Genomic DNA, 24,206 nt, shown 5'->3' on the forward strand with positions numbered 1-24,206 from the left:
TTCCCCTCTTTCTGTCTTGCACAGGCCATTAGGTCTGAAAGGTACCAGCCTCATGAATACAAAGTATTTGAGCCCAGCTTTCCCTTTTCGTGCTGCTGCTCCCTCTTGCACTGCCTCCTGCAACATTACAATTGATCCTGCGTGCTCTCTCTCTCTCCCTCCGTCTCCCCCTCTCTGCCTCTGACTTGGAGAAAGTGCTCTGCCTTCAGATTGGGTGCGAGCAGTACAGCCCTCTCTTCCCTCTCTCTCTTTCTCTCGGTGAGTGAGTGAGTAAAGCAAAGAAGCAGGCGTGTTTCAACAGATGGCTTGGGCTGTCCTGATTCACTCAGACTCGCTGGTTGAATGAGAGCTCAGAGAAACAGAGAGAGAGAGAGTGAGAGCGAGTGAGGGGAAATGAAACCGTAGAGGGACTTCTGCCTTTTTTTTTCCGTTCTGCCTCTCATTTAAATTTCCCTCCTCGCTTCATCTGTAAAACTATATGTACTTTTTCTCTTTCTGTTTCAAACACAGCTGTTTGGTCAGCCTGTCAGCAGGCAAATAAAACGACACTCACGTCTGTGATGATGGGTTTATGATCCCACAACTCCAATCAGTCTTAAACAGGAGGAAACCTGCTCTCTGTCAGATTCCAGAGGACTGCCGCTCAAGGTATGGTGAATGCCCTACTTTATTTCTGAACTCCCTGTCCATGAATTACACTTGCTGTTAGCTCAGCGGATGTATCTATACTGGGAATAAGGAGGAATCAGTGCAGTGGAAGTGCTTAGCTACACAAGGTGACAAGCTTCCTTCACTTAAAGGAGCCTCGTTCCTTTTCCTGCACTTGAATCCTACATCTGTCCGGGTTGTATCTACAGAAGGGCGATCATGTAACTTTTAAATGTAGCACTCATGAATATGCATCAATATGCGCATATCCTGCAGCTGTACCAGTCAACATTCAGCAAAAGTGACTTTTTTGAGGGGTGAAGGAATGGTGCAGAGACACGTGAAAGGTCTGTGTAGCCTAATTTCAATGTTTTCATTTCAACAGGCAGATGTGTTTGGTAGCATTGGTAACATGACAAGAGTATTGAAGAATTACAGGGCTTAGGGCTTGCAATGGTATTTACATTTGGTTGCAAATTCCCACAACTGACAGATAAACAAATGCAGCCTCATGTTTGGGTTCAATGGCACCAGCCTGACCTGCCTTTTGAAAGTTTACCTCCTCTTTAGGAATGTAAACACAGCACATGCCTGATGGGAACATTTCAGCACTTTAGTGGTCAGTGCAGCTTTATTATAATATCCCTTGCAATTACTTGCGGCATCCCAAAAATGACTGCGAAAATACTTATGTTCAGGTATTTCCTTCTGTTTCTTAGTTCAGAAATGAAGCAGCTGAACACGTGTTAAGGATAGAAAATGATTACAAGTTTTTTTTAGAACTGCAAATGTAGATTTTGCCAGGCTCACTTTATGGTCTGTCAGACACGGGTATGGATAGCAGTGACATCACTATATAAAGAATAAAAGGAAATTGAAATTGACAAGACTCAGTGATGTCATGTCAAGTGAAATAACACAGCAACAGACTGACTGATTTGAGTGAAAATTATATTAAAATGTATTTTGCATTGGACGTTATCAGCAAAATATGAACCAGCAGTTGTCTAGGGCAAAAAAACTATAGAGGGAAAACTGGGTCAACTCATGTAATTTCTCTGTAAAATTAAAATTCTCCTCTTCCTAGTTTTCAAATTTTCCATCTTCTATTCTTGATTAGATTTCCTGGTTAGGCAAAGGTAGCTCAGGATATTCAAATGCTTGTGCATTTATTCAGTTAAAAACTAAATTCTGTATTTGCTATTTAGTCCATGGAGTAAGGGTTTTCAATATTGTGCATGAAAAAATAACAATGGCTGAAAATCTGGAAAAAAAGAGAAGCATCTATGTTTTGTGAAGTTAATACAGAGGAATCATTAGAAAGACCGACCTCTATTTCCATTTCCATCAGAATTGACATTTTCTGATAGAAATCTTTATACCTGAAGGATATGGATGGAGTGGCATTGATTATAACTTATCTGATTGTTCTTATATGATCTTTAAGAATGTTGTTATGTGACTGGAGTTTGCTCTCTGCAGATTGAACTGCATGATACACTCTGTATAGCTTCTGCGTTCAAACACTCTGAAAAGTTCCACTTCCTGGTTATCTTTATTAGAACCTATGGCTTCTCATTTTTACACTGTAATCAGGAGACCGCATTCCTGTTTTAAGCTTATACTGTATATCAAGATAATAACAAAATTAATAAAATAAGACTTTTGCTTCATTATTGACATCATTGTATATGCAGTATATGGAATACAAAAAGCCGGCAGTGTGTGGAAATATTTGGTAATGTGCTTATGTTATAACGAAAGCGCATTTTTAATTAACAGTTCAGGTCCGAGGCTACTAGCCCACATTTTTAACACACATCATGACCTTTCTCAGTGGTCTCTCGCAAGAAAAGCCAGAGCAACATGACTGTGTGTCAGTAAGCAACATCCTGGTGGATTTATTGATTTACACACAACAGTAGATTATTTACTGATTTCCTTTCTGTAACTGAGATGAGGTAACAATGTCATCCTTGAGTGAAACACACAGGCATAAGTTCATTTACAATAGGGGGCACATTCAGCGTATATACAGTATGTAGAGAGAGCACTAAGAATAATCAATGGATAGGAAGACCATTATGGTTTTCAAATGATATATTTAATAATATATTCTGTATTCACTGTTCATGCCATTATGAATGTGTTTGCTTAACAAATCAGTATTGGTCATCCCTATCAAAAAATGAATGCATTTTGTGTAAATTCACAAATTTACAAATTGTCACCCTTATCAGTTGAACATGTCTTGTGTTTGTTTTATAGACGAGTTTTACAGATTGTTCTTTTACATGTTTTGGTGTGTAGCATTGCTCATTTTATTGTCTTTTGAGTCATGTAATCTCCGTTCCATCTGATTCTTAGCCCCAACTGACAGACACTAATTCATAAGATCCAATAGAGATCAGGCAACTTGTGACTCCAGCAGCTTTTTTCCACCAGCTGAACATATGGTCTGGAATAAATTATTCTTTAATGGTAAACGGTGGAGTTTGTCTCAGTAACATGTGGCATATTGCACATCTTGTGACCACTTTATCAGCTGTTTTGTATTAAAATATTACCACAGTCGGCAATTGGCTGTCTGTAGAGATGAATTTATACAACATGGAGCTAAGGCAGTAGGACACTGGGTTAAGAGGCCCAAGACCTGGCACTTAACTTTTCTTCCTTCACAATGATAGAGCGTTATGATGTGACTGTGATCAAACCAGTGACACTTGAGACTCATCATACTGGTGTATGCACTCTTTTTTGTCGTTGTTTCACTGCTAACTAAGCAGGTGTAGCAAACAGGGACATTGCATGGTACCAATGCACTTTTTAAAGTTTCAGTTGAGTTACATCCCAAGTGTTCATAATTATAGTTGGTGGGGTCTGAAAACAGATAAGAAAGGTTACATTCTTTTCACTGTAAATGCTGATATCTTATATCTTTAAATTACTGGACAGTCACTGAGCAAGCATGTTCATGAAGTACTGCTAGCACAGCACAGGATCAACACTTAGGGAGCTTGAATGTGCTTGATATTATAGTGTACAGACGTGCTTTCTTTTTTCTTGCTTTATACATACAATGGTTTTGCCCTGGTGATTTCCCCTGGTTATTGCTGTAGTGTGTACTACAGTATGTTGCTGCTTATTGGGCTAAAAGTGCTGTCAGAGGGGACAGCACACTATTAAGAAACATGTGCAAGGAAGCTCTCTGTTGGTGCCTTCCTAATAAATTGGATAGACCAGCAGGTATTCTTTATTTTCAGATGTCATTTCAATAAAGCTCAGCTCACATACCCAGTGGGACTTCAGGCAAGTCCTCTATAAGATTTTAAGTGCATGATCAAGTTCAGTTACTGTACAATGATGATGACATTGTTTTCTTCTACCTAGTTAGTTTTCTTTAGTGAAGAGGTGTAGTTGCCCTTGGTCCTTGGTGTTTGTAAGGAATTATTTTTTCTCTGCACATATATAAAATGTTATTGTAAGTCTAAGCACATACAGTATCGTTGCAATCAAGGCAGAGCTATATTTCAGGGACTATGTCCCAGTCCAAATTACTAAATTCGGCGTGCAATTATGAAGGTGCTATATCTTATGATTCTGAGTTCTTTGGTATTGCTTTTGTGAAAGCAGCTCTCAGATTTAATTTGTATCTTTTAAGGTTTGTTAACATATAGTCTTCAATCCAGCCCAGGTCCCGGAGATTCGCACTTAAGTTATGCTTATACTGTAGGTCACCTTTTTCTCAAGATTGGGAACACCTGTGCGATATTGCTGAATTGAGTAATGATCTGTTGGGTTAAGAGAGCCACGTTTTTTGAGGGTTGTAGGGAACTCATATTTTGATCCCATATGATCTCTAAATTGTTTAGTTTAATAGATCACCTGCCTGCTTGCTCATTGTGATACTGTCTTTAGAGATTGGTGATTTATGGTGACCTATAAAACCTGCTGGACTGGGACTCTCCAGGACTAGGGTTGGAGACACCTGCTCTGAGCTTTAATAAATTAAGTGACCATTGTCTCGGGCAAAAAAAAATCCAAACACCAGTTACCTTGCAGATTTGTAACAGACTTCACTTGAGACAGATGGGCATTTTCTTTCCTAAATTACTATAGTCACCCAAGCTACTGTATCTCATGTGTTAATGGACAGATCAAAGGGGGAAACTAGTGTTATTAACAACACAAAACTGACTACACAGCAGACTACAGTGAAGCAACTTGCAGGCTAGCCCATCATAAATTAAATTAACAGGATCTTTTCCCCTATTAGTGTGAACATGAGGCACAGCATGGTTTTATGTATATCCAGCTGTCCGAATCTCTCTCCCTTTCTAGCTATACAGTACATACAGTACCTATACACACAGAGAGAGATTGGAATGATACTAGAGTATCAATCCAAAATACTCTCACAAATTCTGTGCTTTCTATAATAGGCACTTTGCTCCTAACACCACTATTCTCTATTGTATTTGTGCATTTGCCATTTTATCTCGCTTTGCATTTGAACATATCTGGAAGTGAAGTGTAGTGTGGGTGGCAGAGGGGAGAGTGTGTCTTTAACAAGTTGTTCTGCTTACAGAAAACTCAAAAGTGAGGTGAAGCAGTTGCTCTGGTGCTGTGCATGAAAAAAGGAAGGTGTGGGCTATGATAAAACTGTTGACTGACTGATACATTGTGTGAATCTTTAGCTGTTTTTAGTCTTGTTGATTGGGAGAAGGTTCACAGCCACTGCGTTGATGGGTTAAAAAGTTTGAATTTCTTTGGGCAAACAAGGTGTTTAGTTAACCTAAGAAATTGACACTTCTTGCAAGGCCCATGCTCCTCACAGCTGCCTTGTTCTGAAGGCTTAGGCTGAGCTGATGTTAACACATGTTTTAAAATATAAGCATCTGTGTTTTGTCTTATTCCACTTCAGCAAGAATCAAATCTGTTTAATTTGATGAGTCCAATTAAATTGCACCACTGTATTTTCACTTTTTAAAAAATATCGTTCAAAACACCGAAATCACTCCACATTAAATAAAATGTTTAGTTGTTTTTGCTTTCATAAATTGCAAGATATACAACAGAAACACAGGTTTGAGGTGAATGTACATGTCATAGGTAGTTAATCCTTGCTGCGCAGGCAGGGTAAAAGGCACTCCTTTATACCGATAAGGCATTCATTATATTCTTGTCACATGACTCAGATTGGTCAAGCCTGTTTAACATTACCTCTGTCCCTCCTTCTCTAAAGCTGTCTAGCTCCTTGTATGCTGGAATTATGTGCAGGGATTTGTCCTGGTTTTGTTAAGCAAGTTCTTCCGCTGTTCTGCACAGAGAGAAACTCTCAGTGGATTTAACTCTTTCCTTCCTCCTTACCTCAGTGCTTTGAAGACTGTCAAACAACATGAATAAGGACGACACCAACATTTTCCGTGGATAATGAGACATGTTCAGCATTAGCTTTAAAGCCTGGTTATTTGAATGCAGTCTTCATATAGCCTAGATGAAGGTGTATGTTGTTATATGACACAACAGTGTCAATCATTATGGTTTATCATTCTAAAAGCCATATCGGGTATATAAGTATTTATAGTAATATATAGTGTTTGTCAAGGAACATGCCGTAGCAAGATTCTTTAAATATACGGAAAAGATTAATGTTAGGTGTAGTTATTAACACTATACTCATACTCATACTTTTTTGGGGTTAGTTACAACCTCCTTCCACATGCATTTGTACTGGACACAGTGCTGTTTATACAATATGTGTTTTTTCACATTGAAAATGCCCACCAGAACAGCCAGTGACAACTGATACACAATTGCAAAAGCTGACAGTTTGATAACTCCTAAACTGACAAGTTACATCATCTGTCTGGAGCAGAGACTAGGGCTTTAATAATAGTAATTGTAACCTTTGTAAATTGAGAAAGCAAATATAAGCCAAATCCGGAGGTTATTTAATATACTGTACAGTAACTTTCACACATATTCTCCATATTTCACCATCACTTTTTATTTTTTTTTATATTGTACTATTTCTACAGAGAAACGTTTGAGGAGTTAAAAATATATACTGTACACAGCCCCCTTGTAAGAAGATCGCAGGAGTCTGGATTATTTTGTAGCCTAAAGGAATTCAGGAAAAATAAAGTACTTCAAAAAAACTAAATATTAATCATCAATTTGTATGTGGAATATTACTAACTGATTTAATCAGCTGAATTTTGTAAAGAGATGATAGTCAGGGTATCTAAGATACTGTGCATAAAGGTCTCTGCTGAGCAAATAAATAATAATGATTAAACAATAGAGGCAAACAGTTTTCCTGTCTTAATTGCCTGTATTATGAACATCATCCTATATTTATTTGGTCAGTGACTGTGTATTGCATTATAGATGTGTGACCCTAAACTTAAATATTTATTGCTTGGATTATAGTATCATTGGCCCAGTGTGAGTCACTTGTCAGGTTTGCATAATCTCAGCCTTCCGTGCTCTGTCGAAATCTTTTATTTTCATGCTTCCCAATTCATAATTTAAAGTGCACTTCATGAGCCAAGAAGCATTGCTTTCCATTTTCCATGAAGCCAGCAGGGTGCTGTAGGGTCTTGCTGCCTATCTGCCTGTCCCTCATTTACCTAGCAATGTGAGTGTCTTATCAATAATTAAGCCTGTGCTGTAAGCACTGGGGGTCTGCTGCCTTAACCCAAGGCACGAAAGCTTTAGTTACCATGTGTCCTGCAAACTCGTGTAGACCTGTCTTGCCACCCTGTGCGCTCGGAGGATTTAGATATTTGGAAATCACTTCTGAAAATGCTTCCTTTGTAGTGAAGTGTAATTCCTTCAAAATAAAGAAAGGTGGCTGGTGAAGTTATTGTATTAAAAGATAGGAGGTAAAGGTGTAAAGGAAACCTAACACACATGATATGTTTTAGGTTCACATCAGGTGTGGATGTTAGATTCCCATTGCAAAGCAGAATGAAACAATCATGTTTCACCAGCCACGGGGTCTCATGTTAACGCCAGCAGCAGGTTCTGGATAATACATGGAGTAAGTTACCTGATTTTTAATTAATTTGATTAAACCGAAGTGCAGCTGCCTGTATGCGCTCTTCCAATTCATCAGCTGGATTTATACTTCTGGAATGGGTCAAAGCACTGTGCAACCTGTGTTTTAGTCCCAGCCCTATACTATGAAAGTACTTATAAATACTGTAAAGAAAGATAAATAACAGTGGCTATTAATATTTTGTTATACATCTAACATACTCTGAACACAGCATTCTAAAATGGCACAAATTAAGTTTAAAGAAGATGCTGATTTGCTGAACAAGTGGTTCTTGTTACAAAAGTGCTACACAGTATGTTAGATTTGATATCTGCTCCTAGGTTTTAATGAGCCCCTATTTGAAAACAGTTTGGTAATGAACAGCTACAGAAGTCCTGTCTTTGGCTGGTGGTAGCAGGAGAAGGAAGCCCTAATATACTGTAGGCACCGCGCTAAATCAGCCTCCCAGTGGTTCTCGCAAGTAAGAATAGTTAACAAGATGATACAATTTGAAATTCCGCAGTGCTTTTCATGAGAAAACCTCTCTCCGCCTTGCAATGCTTTGACTCGACTGGAAGCAAGCCAGGCGATCAGGGCTAGGCGAGGCGGAACAGATCGGTTTTGATCTAGGATTTAAACATCCGAAAGGAGTCGACTTCCTGGATTTGTCTGAGGAGGGTGTTTTAAGGGTTAGAACCAAAGAATGCCAAAGGCCTGGTTCTCTTTGGTTTTGACAGTCCTGGAAGTGGGTAGCATATTTCAGCTAATCCAGTTACACTTCTCCAAGGTCTTCTTGTGTAGCACTCAGAACATGTTTATTAACAAGCCACGATGCTTCTAGCTTAAACAGTTAAGGAATCAGCTTAGAAGGGTCCTATCCATCTGATTGATTTTCTTCAGTTATATTTGTGTTAATTAAAGTAAATTTATAAAAGGGAGGCTGATCCAGTCATTTTATGAGTGTTTAACAGCACCTATCTTTCCAGACTGGCTTCTTTATAGAAATAACACCTGCAGTATTTATGAACATCTCTTCAAGCTTGGTAGATTAAATAACCTGTGCCCCCATCCTGCTATTTTTTCTTGTGACATATTCACAAGCATCTCTGGCTTTGAAAACTACATGCTGCATCATGGTTTGAAAATTCCTTACACCTTGCTTTCTTAGACTTTACACATATTATCATTGTACCATTAGCAAGTTTCTCTTAGTCTTTTAGGCATATGCATTAATTTGTAGTTTATAATGGCTCATGATAATTAATACAGCATAATTTAAATTTTTGTACTATGTTAATTGTCTGGGGCGGCACAGTGGTAGAGTGGTTAGCATTACTGCCTCACAGGGCCTCACTGGGGCTCTGGGGCCCTGGGGCCCTGGGGTGAGTTCTGGACCTGGGGTGCTACCTGTGCAGAGTTTGTATGTTCTCCTTGTGTTCACATGGGTTTCCTCCGGGTGCTCCAGTTTCCTCTCACATTCCAAAAACAAGCTGGTAGGTTAACTGGCTTCTAGAAAGATTGATCCTGGTGGGAGCAGTTATGTGTTTGTGTCTGCCCTGTGATGGACTGGTGTCCCATCCAAGGTGTATCCTGCCTTGTGTCCTTTGCTTGCTGGGATCATTCCTGGCTTCCCCAAAACCCTGAACCCTGAATGAAGCAGTTAGAAAATGGATTGATGTATGATGTATGAGTGTTTTTGTCTGTTGTAATGCAATACAATAATCAAAGCGTTTTGTACTCATATCGTCTCATATTTGATTGTAGTAGTTGTAAGCAAAAGAAGAGCGTACAGAAGGAAACATCACAGTCACTATCTTTTATACAATTGTCATTTCTAAACACGATTTCTAGGCAATAGTTGTGGAATTATGGTGCTAGCACTATGGAGCAAGGATATTAACGAAGCCCAAAATTGTTTTGTAGATGTATACAAAAGTTTATACCTAAGGGAACAGTGTGGGGAAATATTTTTTTAATTAAAAACATGCTGGCATCTGTAAGGTAAGGTTTATAGTCTTAGTTCAAATCCGGTTCTATAAAGATTATCCTTTACATTTTTTAGTTGATTTTTATCTCTTGTTAAACTAAAGCATAACACTTTTATTTGACAAAAAAAACCCAACTGAATCACAAGTATGAAAAACTGAATGCTTTCCCCATAAGCTAACATTTACACCTGCTGTCTACATTCTTTTCAGACATTATAGACTTTATTCTGCGTGGGAGGCTGATGAAGATTTCCACACCTGTTAATAATGAGAATAGTACTGAGATAACAGACGGGTGTGTTTCATTGCACCTCCTCGGTAACAAATTCATTTCATAGATAGCACCAGCTTAAAAATAATCACTTCTGGCCTTCCAGTAGGTGCATTCACCCTGTCCTCGGTTTATCAGTGTGAATATCTGCAATACTGTGTTAGCATTAATCGCTGTGTGATGTAATCCTTGGAAAAGGCAGGAGTGAAAATTTTTTGCAGTTCTGCTTTTGTTTCCGTCCTCTTTTTCCCCACTTTCAGTCTAACCCTTGTGTTATTTATTTGATTCATCCAGCAGCACGCATGAGAAAATACAGAATGTTTTATTAGCAAGCCAACATAAACATTTACAACACGGTACATCATTCAACATTTCTCACAGCTCACTCTGGCGCTCAGCTTGGCCTCTGAAAACAGAGAGCTGACTAAAATGTCAGAAAATTCTCCCTTGGCTTGTCCAAGGCCATAAACTATACTAGGTGGCTTAAAGTAGAGAACAGGGGAAGTGAACGGTTACTTTTAATATATGAAGCTCGTGTTTCAAATACTTTTGTGTCTGCATTTTTCTTCTTATTTACTAAGAACTCAGCTGGCGCTGCCTTCAGTGGCTGTTACTGGTTGTTTCTGAACAATTGGCAGTAATTGCATTTACCCTTGTTATTTACAACACAGTTGGAACTTTGTATTTCTTTATCATTAATTTCTTTTGTAAACATGATTTTATGAGGACTTTCACTGTCAGTAACACATTCTGTACATTCTTTCGCTCATATCTGTTATCACACTGATAAGAGGAAAGGCAGACTTTCCTGTTGACAGGCCTTGTGGTATTTATTGAGAGATCTTCTCTGCCCAAAAGCCTCACTCCTCATATGTTCTAAAACTGCAAGGAGATTGCAAAGTGGCATGCAAAGACTGCAGAACTGTGAAGAGATTCTGAATTTTTCTGGAGGCTTCCTGGCATTAAACCAGCTCTGGCTGTAATGTGCAGTGTATTTTAAATTCTCTACAAAACTTTACACGAGACTTTGGCACTACTGATTTTCTAGGTTTGCAAAATCAAGTGCATACTGTAGTCAAAGTTTAAGGCCCAGCCCAGCTAGGTTCCTGATTAAATCTGACCACAACTCTGGCTATGTGGTAAAATTCTCATTTCATGCTCTGCTGAAACACCCTCTTTGAGGTGCTTTTCAGTCCTTACACACGGTCGCTTCTTTGGGGTTTTTTACTGTTGTGTCTCCTGGTCATGCATCCCTCCTGATGCTGTAAACAAAATTGTCAGCCTGGGGAATTCATTTTTCTATTCCTCTATGCCCCCTTTCAACAGACATTACACGTTGTGCACAAGCTGTATTTTTCCCTATCAGACTGCAACATGCACAGATGCTTTACTTGGCTAGAGTACATTTCTGTTGCCCTTAAAGGATTAAAATGTTTTTTTATGTTATGTCGTTCATGGGGCGGAAGGTGAGGGTGTCAGTGTAAATTGTGTTCATGGCAGACACTACAATATTGTTACTCCAGTTCCTAACGGTGGTGTCTTCCAGTTCACTTCCGTGCATAACTGCAGTTAGCAAACGTCCTAACACTGTTGCCCTGACACATAACAGGAATATCTTTAGGATCACCCCACGCATTTCTTCTTCACTGCGTAAGCATATTGTTAAAAGGAAGCTTTTTAGGAAGCTGAGACCACAACACAGCGTTTAACTGAGATGGCGTAGTGCCTGTCAGCATTGTCTCTTACACTGTTAAAACAGGAATAGTTCCCATAGGTCTTAATTATGAAAACCATTTAAAGTCCTCAAGATGAGGGATATTCTAAGAACGTAATAACAAAATGGCACATTCAAACAATACAAACACAGTGTACTGTATAAGGGTCTGATCAGACAGAATTTGATCAGACAGAATGTTTGGATGCAAACAACAGTTTATCTATGGAGGAGTTGTTTAGCATTATAGTGCCAAGTATCTGCAGCCAGCAGTGAGGAATTTCAACTTTTGAGGTTGATATATCTATATATTAGCAAGGAATAGTCACATTATTTTAGGAATTATTAATATGTGGAGGTGTTGTGCAGCCTACCTAGAACATGTCAGGGTTTTGCACATTGCAAGTTTTGATTTGAAAAAAAAAATACAGACGTGGGTGGATACTGCTGAAGAAAACATCGACCACAGAATAACCCATAAATATTTTTCTTCTGAAACAATTGTGAAACTATCGTATTATCTGTGGTTACAGCTGAGCCAGTACTTTGTTCCATTTCGCCTGTTAACACTAAGCAACCAAACACAAAGAAAAAAATAATCCCTGATTACAGAAAAAAAAACTGGGAGTTGTTTGCATTGAGGTTCAGTAATGAGTTCCAGGACTGTAGGTAATTCCATCTCTAGAATGAGGTACATAATGTCTCTGTTCTATAAAGGTCTCGCATTTCTGCAAGCCAAAAACTTAAAAACATCATGATGGCATGTTGCTGCTGCTTAACAGCTGGTATGTCTTATAATTGAAGTAGTCTCTTGAAGGGGAAATGAGGGTGCAGTAAGGTCACATATAATGAGCCAAAAGATGGGGGAAACGGGTGAGATGGTAGTTTTATGATTTTTGTCTCTTCTTTTTAAAACACCGCTGCTTCTAAAAGGAATCCTGCTGGAGCTGCTTTTGGGTGTGATGGAAGAATGCAAGGACTGTAGTGTCATGAGCTGAAGAGCTTTTAATGACAGAAAAAGACACGCTGTGAGAGTAGCAAGGCAAAGTTCAGTAGAAACTATCGTGCCACAGTTAAATAAATTATGATGAATAGAAATATTCTGATCAATATTTTATCAGGAAGAGTGAGCTGAAGGTACTCTGAAATGCTGCGTTGCTGTTCAGAGGACAAGTCGAGGACTGTGTGCACACAAAACATTATTTACACATACAGTACTTCTTATCTCATTGGAAGCAATGCCAGAATCTTCTTGCATTGTCTTAAAGCATCTAAAAGTTATGCAGCTCAAATGGGCCTTTATTTACAACTCCGAGATGTACAGTATATGAAAAGACAGCTTCTTTCACCCCTTTGCTTTTAGTCTTTGCCAGCTCTGAAAGCCTGTTATTTCTTCCTGCATTTGCTATTTAAGCATTTTAATTTTTTTTTTAAATCCATCCAGCCCAAGAAGCTTACAGATTTTCTTTCTTGGCACTGATAAGCAGACAACAGAGACCCAGAATACTTTTTGCACTACCTTTGTTTTATTATTTGATGGGTTCTATCTGTCATGTGTATTTTTCCTTGTTTTGTGGGATGCACAATGAAATGTGCAATGAATTTATATTAAGGATTCATTTATTAAGTCAGTGCCAAATGTCAGAATGCCTGTTTTTTCATTATGCGGTACTCTTATTCTAAGAATTACAGGAATTACTAATGCGTGTTTTCCTTTAAAATAAGCACTGCATTTTTACTGCATGTATTATTGATTTTATTTATAATTGGACAGTTTCATTTAAATTTATTTATTTTTTACATGTAGAATCATATCTAAGTCTCCTAAAAAAACATATCCCACACTTATTATAAGACAGTAATTGGAGGTTAAAGTGCCTTTTAGCTTGGGACTTCCCCTGACATCTTTAATTGCATGGTTACATTGTAGTTATATAAAATGCATGGTTATTGTGATTTAATAATACATAATTACATGAGTGCAGTAATGAGCACTGGCTAGTTGTGAAATTCATCTCACTCTGCTGATGTGCAACTGTTACAAATGTGTACCTGGCATATAATATTTTTTTCTGTAAATAGGCTATACAGTGTTAACACAGTATAGTTGGTCATTAAACATCATGTGGCACTGTAAGATTAGGAGTGTTGACCCCTTGTGTTCTGGGATTTAGAGTATAAATTCCAGACTTTGCTTATACAGTCTGCCTCCCTAAAGTTTCCCCCTTAATTTGGTAGGTGAAGTGATTTCTCTTTTCTCCACTTGATCTGCTGTGTTGTGGGATTTCTGGAGCAGATTGACTGCTGTGCTCACTTCAATGGAGAATGAAGTGTGTCCCCATTTATGTGTAAAGTGCTTTGGGATCCTCTGGGATAAAAAGCTCTATATAAACGCAAGGAATTATTGTTATTAATTATTAATTGATACTGTACTTAGTCTAGCCTGCATGAAAGCAAAATATGAATACAAAGTCTAAATATGGATATTCTCAGGTTTGCAAACATTCCAAAATACCCGACTTCAGGGATGTTTCAATATTTACAGATGCCTGTTTCATTATTCTTGTATATACATACGTCTTTCTTACAATTGTGCAATGAAAAAATGTTATCTTGAACCACTCTAATTAAGCTTTATTCTGTTTTTCATCTTGTTAATAAAAAACATTCTTATTTCTATTTTTTTTAAAGCACATGGAGAAAGTACAAGTCTCAACCAGTAAATTAAGTAGCATGCTTTTCTGAGGGTTCATGATTAATGCATTTTAATTAGGACTCTATTGATTGGGCCGCAAAAGTCAATGAAGTGTGCACACGTAATAAGCAAGTGAAATCAGCTCCTATATCAAATCATTGCAAAATCACACTTCTTGGTGTCAGTCATTTTCCACACTGATTCCAATAGCTATAAATTGGTCATGCTTCAAGCTGCAGTCGCCATTAATAACTATTCTGTCACCAGATGAGTGTAGTCTGCCTCAGTCACGCAGGAGCCTGAGATAGCATTCAACCAGACTTTTCCCTCATTAATCTTTCATCCCATGATATATGTGCTATGTATTTTTAATCGGTAATCTCAGCCCTCAGAGCTCATCAGAATAGAGAACTCATCAGAACAGCAGCATGTTCCACATTCAAGTCGGTTGCAATTACCCCTGGTACTACAGAGTAAATATTTTAAGGCCCCTGCGCACACCACATAATAAAAGAAAATGCTTTATTTTAAGGGAGGAAGGCATTTTAAGGGAGCATACACAGTAATGAGGAGAAGCAAGCATGCTGCTCTGTTATACAAATGTAGGTATCTTAGAATTATCTCTAGAATGTCACCAGATGTGGTAACAGGTGTTTTCTGTAGTCAGCCAGCAAAGATTTGAAGGATTTTTTTTCTGTGTTTTACTTCTGTTTAATTATTAAGACTTGAAAATGAAATGGTGGTGTCGTAGAAAAATGTTGTCTCGTATCCACATACAGCAATTCAAAAATGCTGGAATGCATGGTATAAAGGCCAATGAAATCAACATGGATCTGCTCTGCAGTGGTCCTCCTAATCTTTCTGTCTCAGGAATGTATCAGGGCCAGCTCTCTGGCTGTTCACTTGAACGCTACTCCCTTTCATTTTACTCGGCGGTGAACAATTCCAATTCTCAAGAGCCGTAATCCAGCACATTTTAGCTGTGACTTCCATTAATTAACTGCTTAAGCACATACCTGGGAAAAATGGAGAGATGTTGTTAATGAGGTGATCTTGCATGTAAATAGCCCAGGTAGTATGAAAGTTGGAATACAATGTGGCCATCCATGTCTGAAGTTATTCACCCCTAATTTGCCCATAATTATTATAACATGTATGGGAAAGATTTCACATTTGTGCTGTTTCTGTGTTGCAGAGACCTTTGTTTTAGCCACAGCTGAAGGTTGTGCCTCAAGTGAGTGACCATGTGGCTATTTAAATCAATTGCACAATTACAATATTCTTTGCTGGAATTAAATGTATAAAAAAACAAATGTGTAGATTAGAAAGGGGATTCTGTGATACAAGTGTGCAAGTTTGGAATTTTCTGCTTTTGTCTAGTTTGGTCAGGGGACTGTTTTGACAGCACTCTTTATATGCATTTGTTAATTCTTTGCATAGAAATGTATGTGCATCTGTTGTAAAAGAGCATCTGAAAATTAACACAAATACCCACAGAATCCTAGTAACGGCAATTAACATTTTGTCCCTAACTTCCCGGCTATTGCAGCAATCTTAAAGAGTTGGTTACCCCCTACTAACTATACTTTTGTTTCACTAGACTCTAAAGCAAGACCTCTTCTCAGTCTGCTGATGAGGGCAGCCCTGCCGGCCTGTGCTCATTTGAAAATGCTCATTCACCAGGCCTGTCAGTGGGTTTCCACAACACACACACTTGTGCCCCTGCGTACATACAAAACACACGTACACAATCACACACACTGTGAGAACCAGTGGGGGTATTTGTTTCTGAGGCACAAAACAAATTAAATTAAAGCTGTTCTGCTCTGGATGCTTTGCCCACTAATACCCTGTTTAACCTCTGAGTAGCGCGTTGACAAGCAGTGTCCTGGGAACCACGCAGAGGGGAGGCAACTGAGGCTTGTTTCACTTTCAGTGTGACAAAAACCCCTTTAGAAACCCCAGGCATCACTGTTCATTGTTCCGGCTTTGTATCATTTAATAAGAATTAGTTAATGGACCATGGGGGTTTGCTGTAAGAGCCAGAATGCAGATTAAGGTCTTTTTTTTTGCTTGTGCTGTCCGTCTTCCTTATTTACATGATTGCACATTTTGCTCATCAGCTTTTCTGTGCTGATTATTCCAGTGCAAGGAAAAGAACATGCAGAGTGCCTGTCACTCAGCTGTCTACAAGAGAAGAAAAGATGGGGAAAAAGAGGCAGCGCTGTTATCTTGAAGGCAGCAGCAAAGAAGATCTTACGTAACAGTTCTATAGCCAGGCTTGTGTTATTTCATTGGGTTGCACAGCAATATAAAAATTGGAAAAATTTCCTAAAATGTGGTGTATAGGAAGGAGGTAAGAACATTGTCTAACTTGTCTGACTCGGAGACCTATAATAGCAGGTGTTAAGAAATAACAATCTACAGTTCTGTAGGTGGTTTGAGATTTTACACATCCTGTATATTGTTGTTTGACTTCTTTGACTCGATTTCCACTTCCCTAAACTGAAAAATGTGAACTTTGCAAACTATAATTTTTGCCTTCTTCACAGACATGACAGAAGAGTACCAATTGTGAGGTGAGATATGCTTGTCTTGGTATTATCGTTTCCAGGAAGCATTTCAGCCACATTTACTTGAAACAATACAACTTTATTCACACTGGCACTGGTATTGCTTCCAGTAAGCATTTAGATAATTATGGTGCTTTGAGTTGTCTTCAAAAAATAAAGATAAACAACACACCTGTCAATAAAATGTTGGGAAATACAAGAAAAGTGAGTTAGTAGTGACTAATAGTAGTTTAATGATTATTTTTTATTCAACAATAAATTACTGGAAACGTAAGGTAGTACAAATATTGATTAAGAATCAAAGTACTATTCTATATAAAGTTACTTAGCATCTGATGAGAGGAATTTTTTGCATGGACTAACGTATAGCCATAATTGAGTCATGCCTGAACAGTAGAGAATGATGAGTTTCAAATTTCTCTTGTCGCATGTGACAGACATGCTGACCTTCATCTCGCTTGAAAGTTTCTGGCTCAAAAAGTCGAAAGCTCCTTATGAAAATCTAAATCAAGTGGGAATCAGTCCACTTTCTTCTCAAACTAAGTTCACGCTGCACACCAAATAATCCAAACTTACTGGTAAATGATAGAATGTGCCCATTTATTAATTTACCTTTTGAAGATTTAGCAGGTACATTGTAGGGCTTTCAAATAATTGTTGGATTGCAACTGGCGTGACTTGCCTACTGTATATGCTGTGGAGCCTGCTTCTAAAACAACACCTTGTTCAATGTGGTGCTTCTCTTTCAGGTTCAGGGTTTTGTGATTTATGTGACCCATGATCCCATTTTAGCAATGCTCCCAAAGTGTCAAACAGATGAGCATCTTCTAGCACTGGGAAGACAGACTTTTTTAATCATGCAAATAGCTCACTTAAAAAAAAAACTAAGCTGTCTGATTTTAATTGCCAGAATAAAGTGCTACACCGCCCTTTTACAGTAATTCTGGGTTTCTGATGGTTCTCTCCCAGGAGTGCTTTATTGATGCAGTGATTAAGACTATTAAAAGGGGGTGAAATGCAGAGATGAAAAGAGCTCTATGCTTTATCAGGATTATGAGTTTAAGAGAATCTGTATTTAGAGAGAATTCTGTTTATATAATTACAGCCCTTACAAGACAAACTACAGAGTCTGGGTACATTGTCCTGTAAAGTCTGTCAGGCTGTGTATTGGAATGCCTGGTGGGGCAAAAGTATTGTTCCTATGGTATAAAAAGTTTCCCAATGTGCCACACTTCATTAGAGCTTCAAAATGGGTCTTGATACATCTTCACTTGTGGCCAGTGACCGTTGAAAACTGTGTTGTCTATCTTGTTCCTTTTGTGGCTTAGTCTTGCAATGAAATTTTAATCATGATCAAATTCCCTTTGAAATTTAAATCTTGGTAAGAAACACGTGACAATGATCAGTTTTAGAGGGCCAGAAAAGGTACAGTGCAGACTGCAGCCGAGCTATGAAGGACATTCGTCACGCAGAATGACTTTTTACACTTCAAGTCCTTTCCTCACATGCAGCTTTTCATTAATTTAAGAGCCAGGGGGTGGAGTGTGGGCAAGGCTTCTCAGCCATCGTAACCTGCTTATTAAGATGTAATCTCTGGGAGTTCTTATTATCCCTGATGCTTTTTTTATCCACAAGTATGTTTTGAACTGCTTACTGGCCTATGGAAGGAGCTGATTCCCTGGAGAATCTACTTAGGCACAAGACATCGATTAATGATAATAAGGGATGTCTAAGGGTTCCTGCATAACAAACTTGAATATCCTGGAACATATCGGTACAGGTCAGGGTTAGTCACTCACAACGCACCTTCATTTTTTCTTTTCTTCTTGTGAAAGGACAAGATATCTCATTCATTTAATAAGGCTTGAGGAGTTATGGATCTTTGAAATTGGATTTTTCAGTCTGCTCAAATAGGGGATTATATAAATGAGGATTTGTGACTTGTGACCAGAAACCAAGTCACAAGATTTGTGACTTGTGACCTGACGATGTTTACCTGCTCAAGGTCTTAATGTTGCAGGATTTCTTCCAGGTTTTCTTGTTACTCTTTCACGTTGCCAACTGAAGCAGGTCAAAAGACAAAACAACCTTTTGAACAACGCATAAAATATTCTGACCTTGTAGCTGAATTTCTTGTGTCATTTTAAAATTGAATTGTTTTATATATCAATTATGAGTCCCTTAAGAGAAGCAGTAACCAGTGGTAATGCCTTGTAGTATATGGTTACTGATTACTTAAGTTGCTTGTCCTGTAAGATAAATTCTGATGGTGGAAGTACTCTCCCTAAACCAAGACAGTTTTTTACACTCGGTGCCTTGCTGTGTCTTCAATCCTAGAAACATACTGTTGAAATAGAAATACTGGTCAATTGTTAGATAAATGTGGAAGCCTGCTGGTGTGCTGTCTACAAGCACAGTTTTGCGAAAAGCTAACTAAAGACACTGAGAACAGGGGGAGATTCTTATGACCAAGACAATGCCACCATTCATTAACACAGACCTGCTGAAAGATTCACCACTATCTAATTGGGTGCTTAAGTTCTTGAATCAATAACTTTGGAGTGATAACAGAAGGAATTAAACTGCTGCTACTTTAAGGCTCTGTTTATCATGAAATCGATTTCTGCTGCTGAAGAAAAGCTGCCTTACTGGTTCGATAGAGTCCCACCAGTTTTGGAAAGTCGTTCAGAACTGAAGCTTCCCACTGGGGGTGTAAACCGGCTCTGATTGAACTTCACAGCATTATAATGGGCTGTTTGTTTGGCTTTGTGCAGCCTGACAAGCAGTGTTCACATCTAAAATGCATTAAGAAAAAAATAGACTGTACCAGCTCTCTGGTCATGGAGGTTTGAGAGTAAATCCCATGGCTCCTTTGCAATGAGGTGTAACGAGTTACAGAGCTGCTGCCTAGAAGCCAGCAAACTGGCTGGAAAAACTGCAGTCATGAAGACAAATGTTTTTGCATCCTCTCTTACCTTTGCAATGGAAAACCTTGTAGTTCAAGCTGATATTATGACAACAGGAATGGGCACATTCAGCAACACATAAAAATATTTTACCCAGCGCCTTTTGTGTTCAGTTACGGGGAAGGAACATCACGTAAAATATCTCAATTTTATGTTTTTAGAAAAAAAATGGGTGAAAAAGTCAGATAAAATCCTGTTCCTCTGAAAGCTTATTTTCATTTAAGATTTTATCTTTGAGTATGATTAAATAAAGCTGGAAATGCTTTGCAGTGCTTTCCAATTATTTGTTTTCAAAACCGATTGAAAGACATATTTTGCCTTTTTTAATAGTAGTTTGCTTCATAATTTGAAACTGAATTTGTTTTTCCCCATTTTCTCTTGTGTAATTGAACCCCGAATTGAGAATAATTCTATGTAATGTAGTATTTATTATGTGTAAGCATGTTTCATAAGTGCTAATAATAATAATAAGTGCATGCAGCTGCTTTATTATAGTTCTGTGTTAAAATTCAATTCAGAAGAAAATGTTAATTCCTCTTTTTAAATTTCTAAGGTTAAATGCAGGAAACACAAACCAGGCAACACCTTTCGGAAAGATTTAGATACAGAACACTATTCTAGCAGCTGTGTGTCTTCTGTGGCCATTTTGTAATGTAATATCATACCAGTATACTGTATGTAGAATTTCTCTATATATTACTATTATTAAAATTGCTGCTGCCTCCTCAGTTATTAATAAGAAAAGTGCAACTGAATTGTATTTGTGGCTTTGAAAAGTGATGTACTGTAAGTGAAACCTCTGCATTATTCCCAGTGACCTGACATTAACTGACATATTTTTTATCTCCAGAAGATCTTTAAAGCAATGAAAGTGAAGGCACTTTGGGTTTCTAAAAATACTGTACCTAAGTGCATAATTCTGATGTTAATGGTTGTTTGAAAGACAAGAAGAGCTTTTTTTCTGGGATTATAGGGATATTGATGGAAGAGGTAAATAAGCAGTGTTTAAGACAAAGTTCCCAGTGGAGCTTCTAAAATGCAAACAAGAAGCTCTGATTATTTTTGTATATTTTTCTTTTATTCTTGGTTGAATTTCTTATGTAAAAAGATTTGTACATTTAAAATAAATTAAGATTTGCGCTACAATGGGTAGAAATCGCACAAAGTCACTAAATTATCATTGGGATGTGTGTTTATACTGTATTTATGCTTGTATGTTCATGTCTACAAACACAATTCTTCAAATTCTCAATGTTATTTACCAATGGCACTGACATCAAGCAGAAAAAGGAAATAAAAAACTTATAATCGTTTGCTGCAGGTACAGTATTGTGACAGATCCTGTTATGACTTCTGTATATCTGTATAACTATAAACACACAGACATGTCATCTGTTTACTGTATGTGGAAATACAAAGAAACAGAAATGTATTAATTGAGCCCTTAGAGATTAATTTTTTTAGAACAGATGTGTATTCAAATGGCTCTTAGCATGCAAAATTTAACTGCAGCCGATTTTAACCCCACGGTTGACTACTCCCTTCAGCATAATTTTGTTCTGATCTGCAACTGTGAAAGGCTTGTTTTAATTAATTGGAATAATTATGCGGCTCAGGCATTAATGGTTTTCAGAGGTAGGCAGAGAAAAAGGGGTTCAGAAGATGAGCACACAAGCACCCACACAAAGAGCAGCTCATAACAGCTCTGAGCACCTATGCATTCTTTTAAACCTTGCTAGACTGATGGGTTCAGTGCACTTGAACATCATAAGCTCATCTTACCAGCCTCTAAAGGCATTTCAATTATTTAGCAATAGAAATCTGCAGTTCTACTCTAGCAGCCTAGGTGTATGTCTTTTTGGGAAGTCCAAAAAGCAATAGCATGTTACATATTTTTATTTAAAGTTTTATTGAATTTTAAAAACAGGTACAGTATATTCAGAAAATGTTTACTAAATATTTTCTCTGTGAATAATCATTTATTTGTGAATAATCAACATAAGGGTTGATGTAGTGTAAACATGGAAATGCACTGTACAGATTTTCTATGATCTTCCAGAGATTGTGTTGTAGCTCTCAATAACAGCTTTTCTTGCAGAGGTTTGCTCACAAAGGCTCTGGAATGCAGTATAATAGTCCAGTGTATCTATTTGAAGATGTTTACCTCAGTAGGGTGTAGTTGTTTTCGCTCTTCTCTCCCGTGCTCATCAAGAGTATTTTGCACTTATTTCTTTTGGCAGATTTAGGACTGTGTGAATCAGGCAAAACCCCGGCTTTTCAGCACACCATCATTTTTCAGTGCAAAATCCAGGAGAGAAAGATAGGATGAGAGACAGTGAGTTTGTCAGGCCCTTAGAATACTCACGTAGGGGAAGACATGCTTGTGGTTAACGGTGTTTGTTGTGAATGAAAGTGTTGTGGGTGGCTCTGTCATCCCTGGAGATTGATTTCATCAGTTAAACCCGAAATGAAGTGAGTTTCAAAGCCAGGCAACAAGCCCTATACTCTCCTGCAAGGAGCCCGTCTGCATTTCTGCAACCAGGAATACAAAACGGCTTGATTGAAGTGCCAAAGTGTCAGGGGAGCAGGCTGCTTCATGCAAATACGTCTCTCTCCTCCTTCCTTTTAGGATTTTAAATGAAATCTGTGTGCAGTGTCTGCATGTTGGAGTTTAATTTGATCTGATACAGATGTCATCCAGTATAGTTTTTCTGGAAGGGAATTATACATTGATGACCAATGGTCGAGGGGGAGATTTCCAAACGGAGTAAAATTATCTGAAATGCCCTTTGTAAAGGAATCAGTCATTTATCATTTGTTTCTAACAATGTATTTAATGAGTTAAAATTAAATGTAGACTTTTAGAAGCTTTATTTACTCTGATCTTTATTTTTTAATAATCCTGGGAGAGTTTGTAATACAATCATTGTAATTTATTAATCCGTTTCTATGAGGTTCAGATGTGACTGGCATACATGCAGCCAAAAACACCATCATGAGGTTCTCTTGATAAAATAAAAAAAAATGCATCTATAAAGTGTTACTTTAAAGCCCTACTTAAAAGTACAAAATGCTATACAGCAATATAAACAAGCATGGAATTCAAATTTTTCCTTAAGTGTAGTTGCAGTTAGCAGATCTACAATTTCCATACCATTCTACTAGAACACAAACTGAAGCATCTTTCTTTCTTAAACTGCTTTCTAATTATTACTGTTCCCTCTATTGGCATCTGAATAAACTTGTCATCTTTCCCCCCCCTCTTGTGCTCAGACCTTAAGTCTTCTAGACTCGCAGGCCATTTGTTGGGAGTTGTTTTGCTGTCCTTGTGACCTTCTCTGTTAATTAGACTCGCTTTATTTCAGCTAGTGTAGCCCAGTGGGAATTGGCAACACAAACTGCAGAATAAAGAGGCCAGAAAGTCATTCTTGTTCCAGTGCCACTCACAAACCTTGACATCAATATTCTGCACATGCTCTGATTTATAAAAAAAAAGAGCAGGCAAGGGAGAGACAGGCGAGCACAGTGGGCTTTTGATTGCAAAAATGAGCCTGTCCTCTCTTTTTATTTTTATTTTTTCCTTAAACAGTAGACTTCCAAGTCTGAGGGAAATGAATTGCGGGCTGGCAAGAATAGTAGCCTCTCAGAAAAAAGAAAATTAATTAAAGCCCTGATTATTCTAATCTCTTTTCTCTCTCTCTCTCTCCGTTGTTTTATCTGTTGCAGTGTTGAACTACTGAGCTACAGCATCCCTCCAGTGGCCCAGACAAGGAGTCATCGATTATACATGCCAAGCACCCACTCCGATGATCCGCATAGCTGAGCGCTGGGAAGAGGTAAGTGAAGGAGAGTACAGAATAATAAAAGGACCAGCTGTTTGGGGTCATTTGTAGCCAGCGCTCCTCCTTCTTTAGGTGATGATTTATTTTAGTTGGCCTCTCAAGAGGGGTAGGGAGGGAAAGGGGGTGTCATGGGTACCCGTCGAGGCTGTAGCCGAGCAGAAAAGATCCTAATTTGTCAGAAGAAAGTTGTTCAAAATCAGAGGCGGTGTAGCAGTGGGGAGGCGGAGTAAAGGAGGTGTGTGTGTGTGGGGAGGGGAGGGTGGGTAGTGTGTGTGTGGAGAGGAGAATCAGTTTCTTTCACGAATCTGACACACTACTTCTTCTTCTGGCCTGCCCCTGTGAAAAAGGGATCCGCGCATACTTGATTAGGAACGGGAGGTCGATGACAAACAATGCACTCAGGAGGCCATGCGGCATGGCTAAGACAGCTCTGATCTGCCACACAACGCATGCGCGGCCACAAA

At 38.3% G+C, this 24,206-nt stretch overlaps 1 protein-coding gene across 2 annotated transcripts in view; it reads left to right on the forward strand.

The window, feature by feature from the left end:
* The first annotated feature begins 323 nt into the window (after nucleotides 1–323).
* sulf2b (sulfatase 2b) overlaps nucleotides 324–24,206 on the forward strand; it is a 119,769-nt gene continuing 95,886 nt past the window's right edge. Inside the window, exons 1-2 of one of the 2 annotated variants that reach the window (XM_088937404.1) lie at nucleotides 324–648; nucleotides 23,627–23,736. The gene's annotated coding sequence lies outside the window, so the exon portion shown is untranslated. The remainder of the gene's footprint in view (nucleotides 649–23,626; nucleotides 23,737–24,206) is intronic. The other variant, XM_088937405.1, reaches the window with a different exon arrangement.

This window comes from Atractosteus spatula, chromosome 19 (assembly GCF_055471065.1).
Source record: "Atractosteus spatula isolate fAtrSpa1 chromosome 19, fAtrSpa1.hap1, whole genome shotgun sequence".
NCBI lineage: Eukaryota > Metazoa > Chordata > Actinopteri > Semionotiformes > Lepisosteidae > Atractosteus > Atractosteus spatula.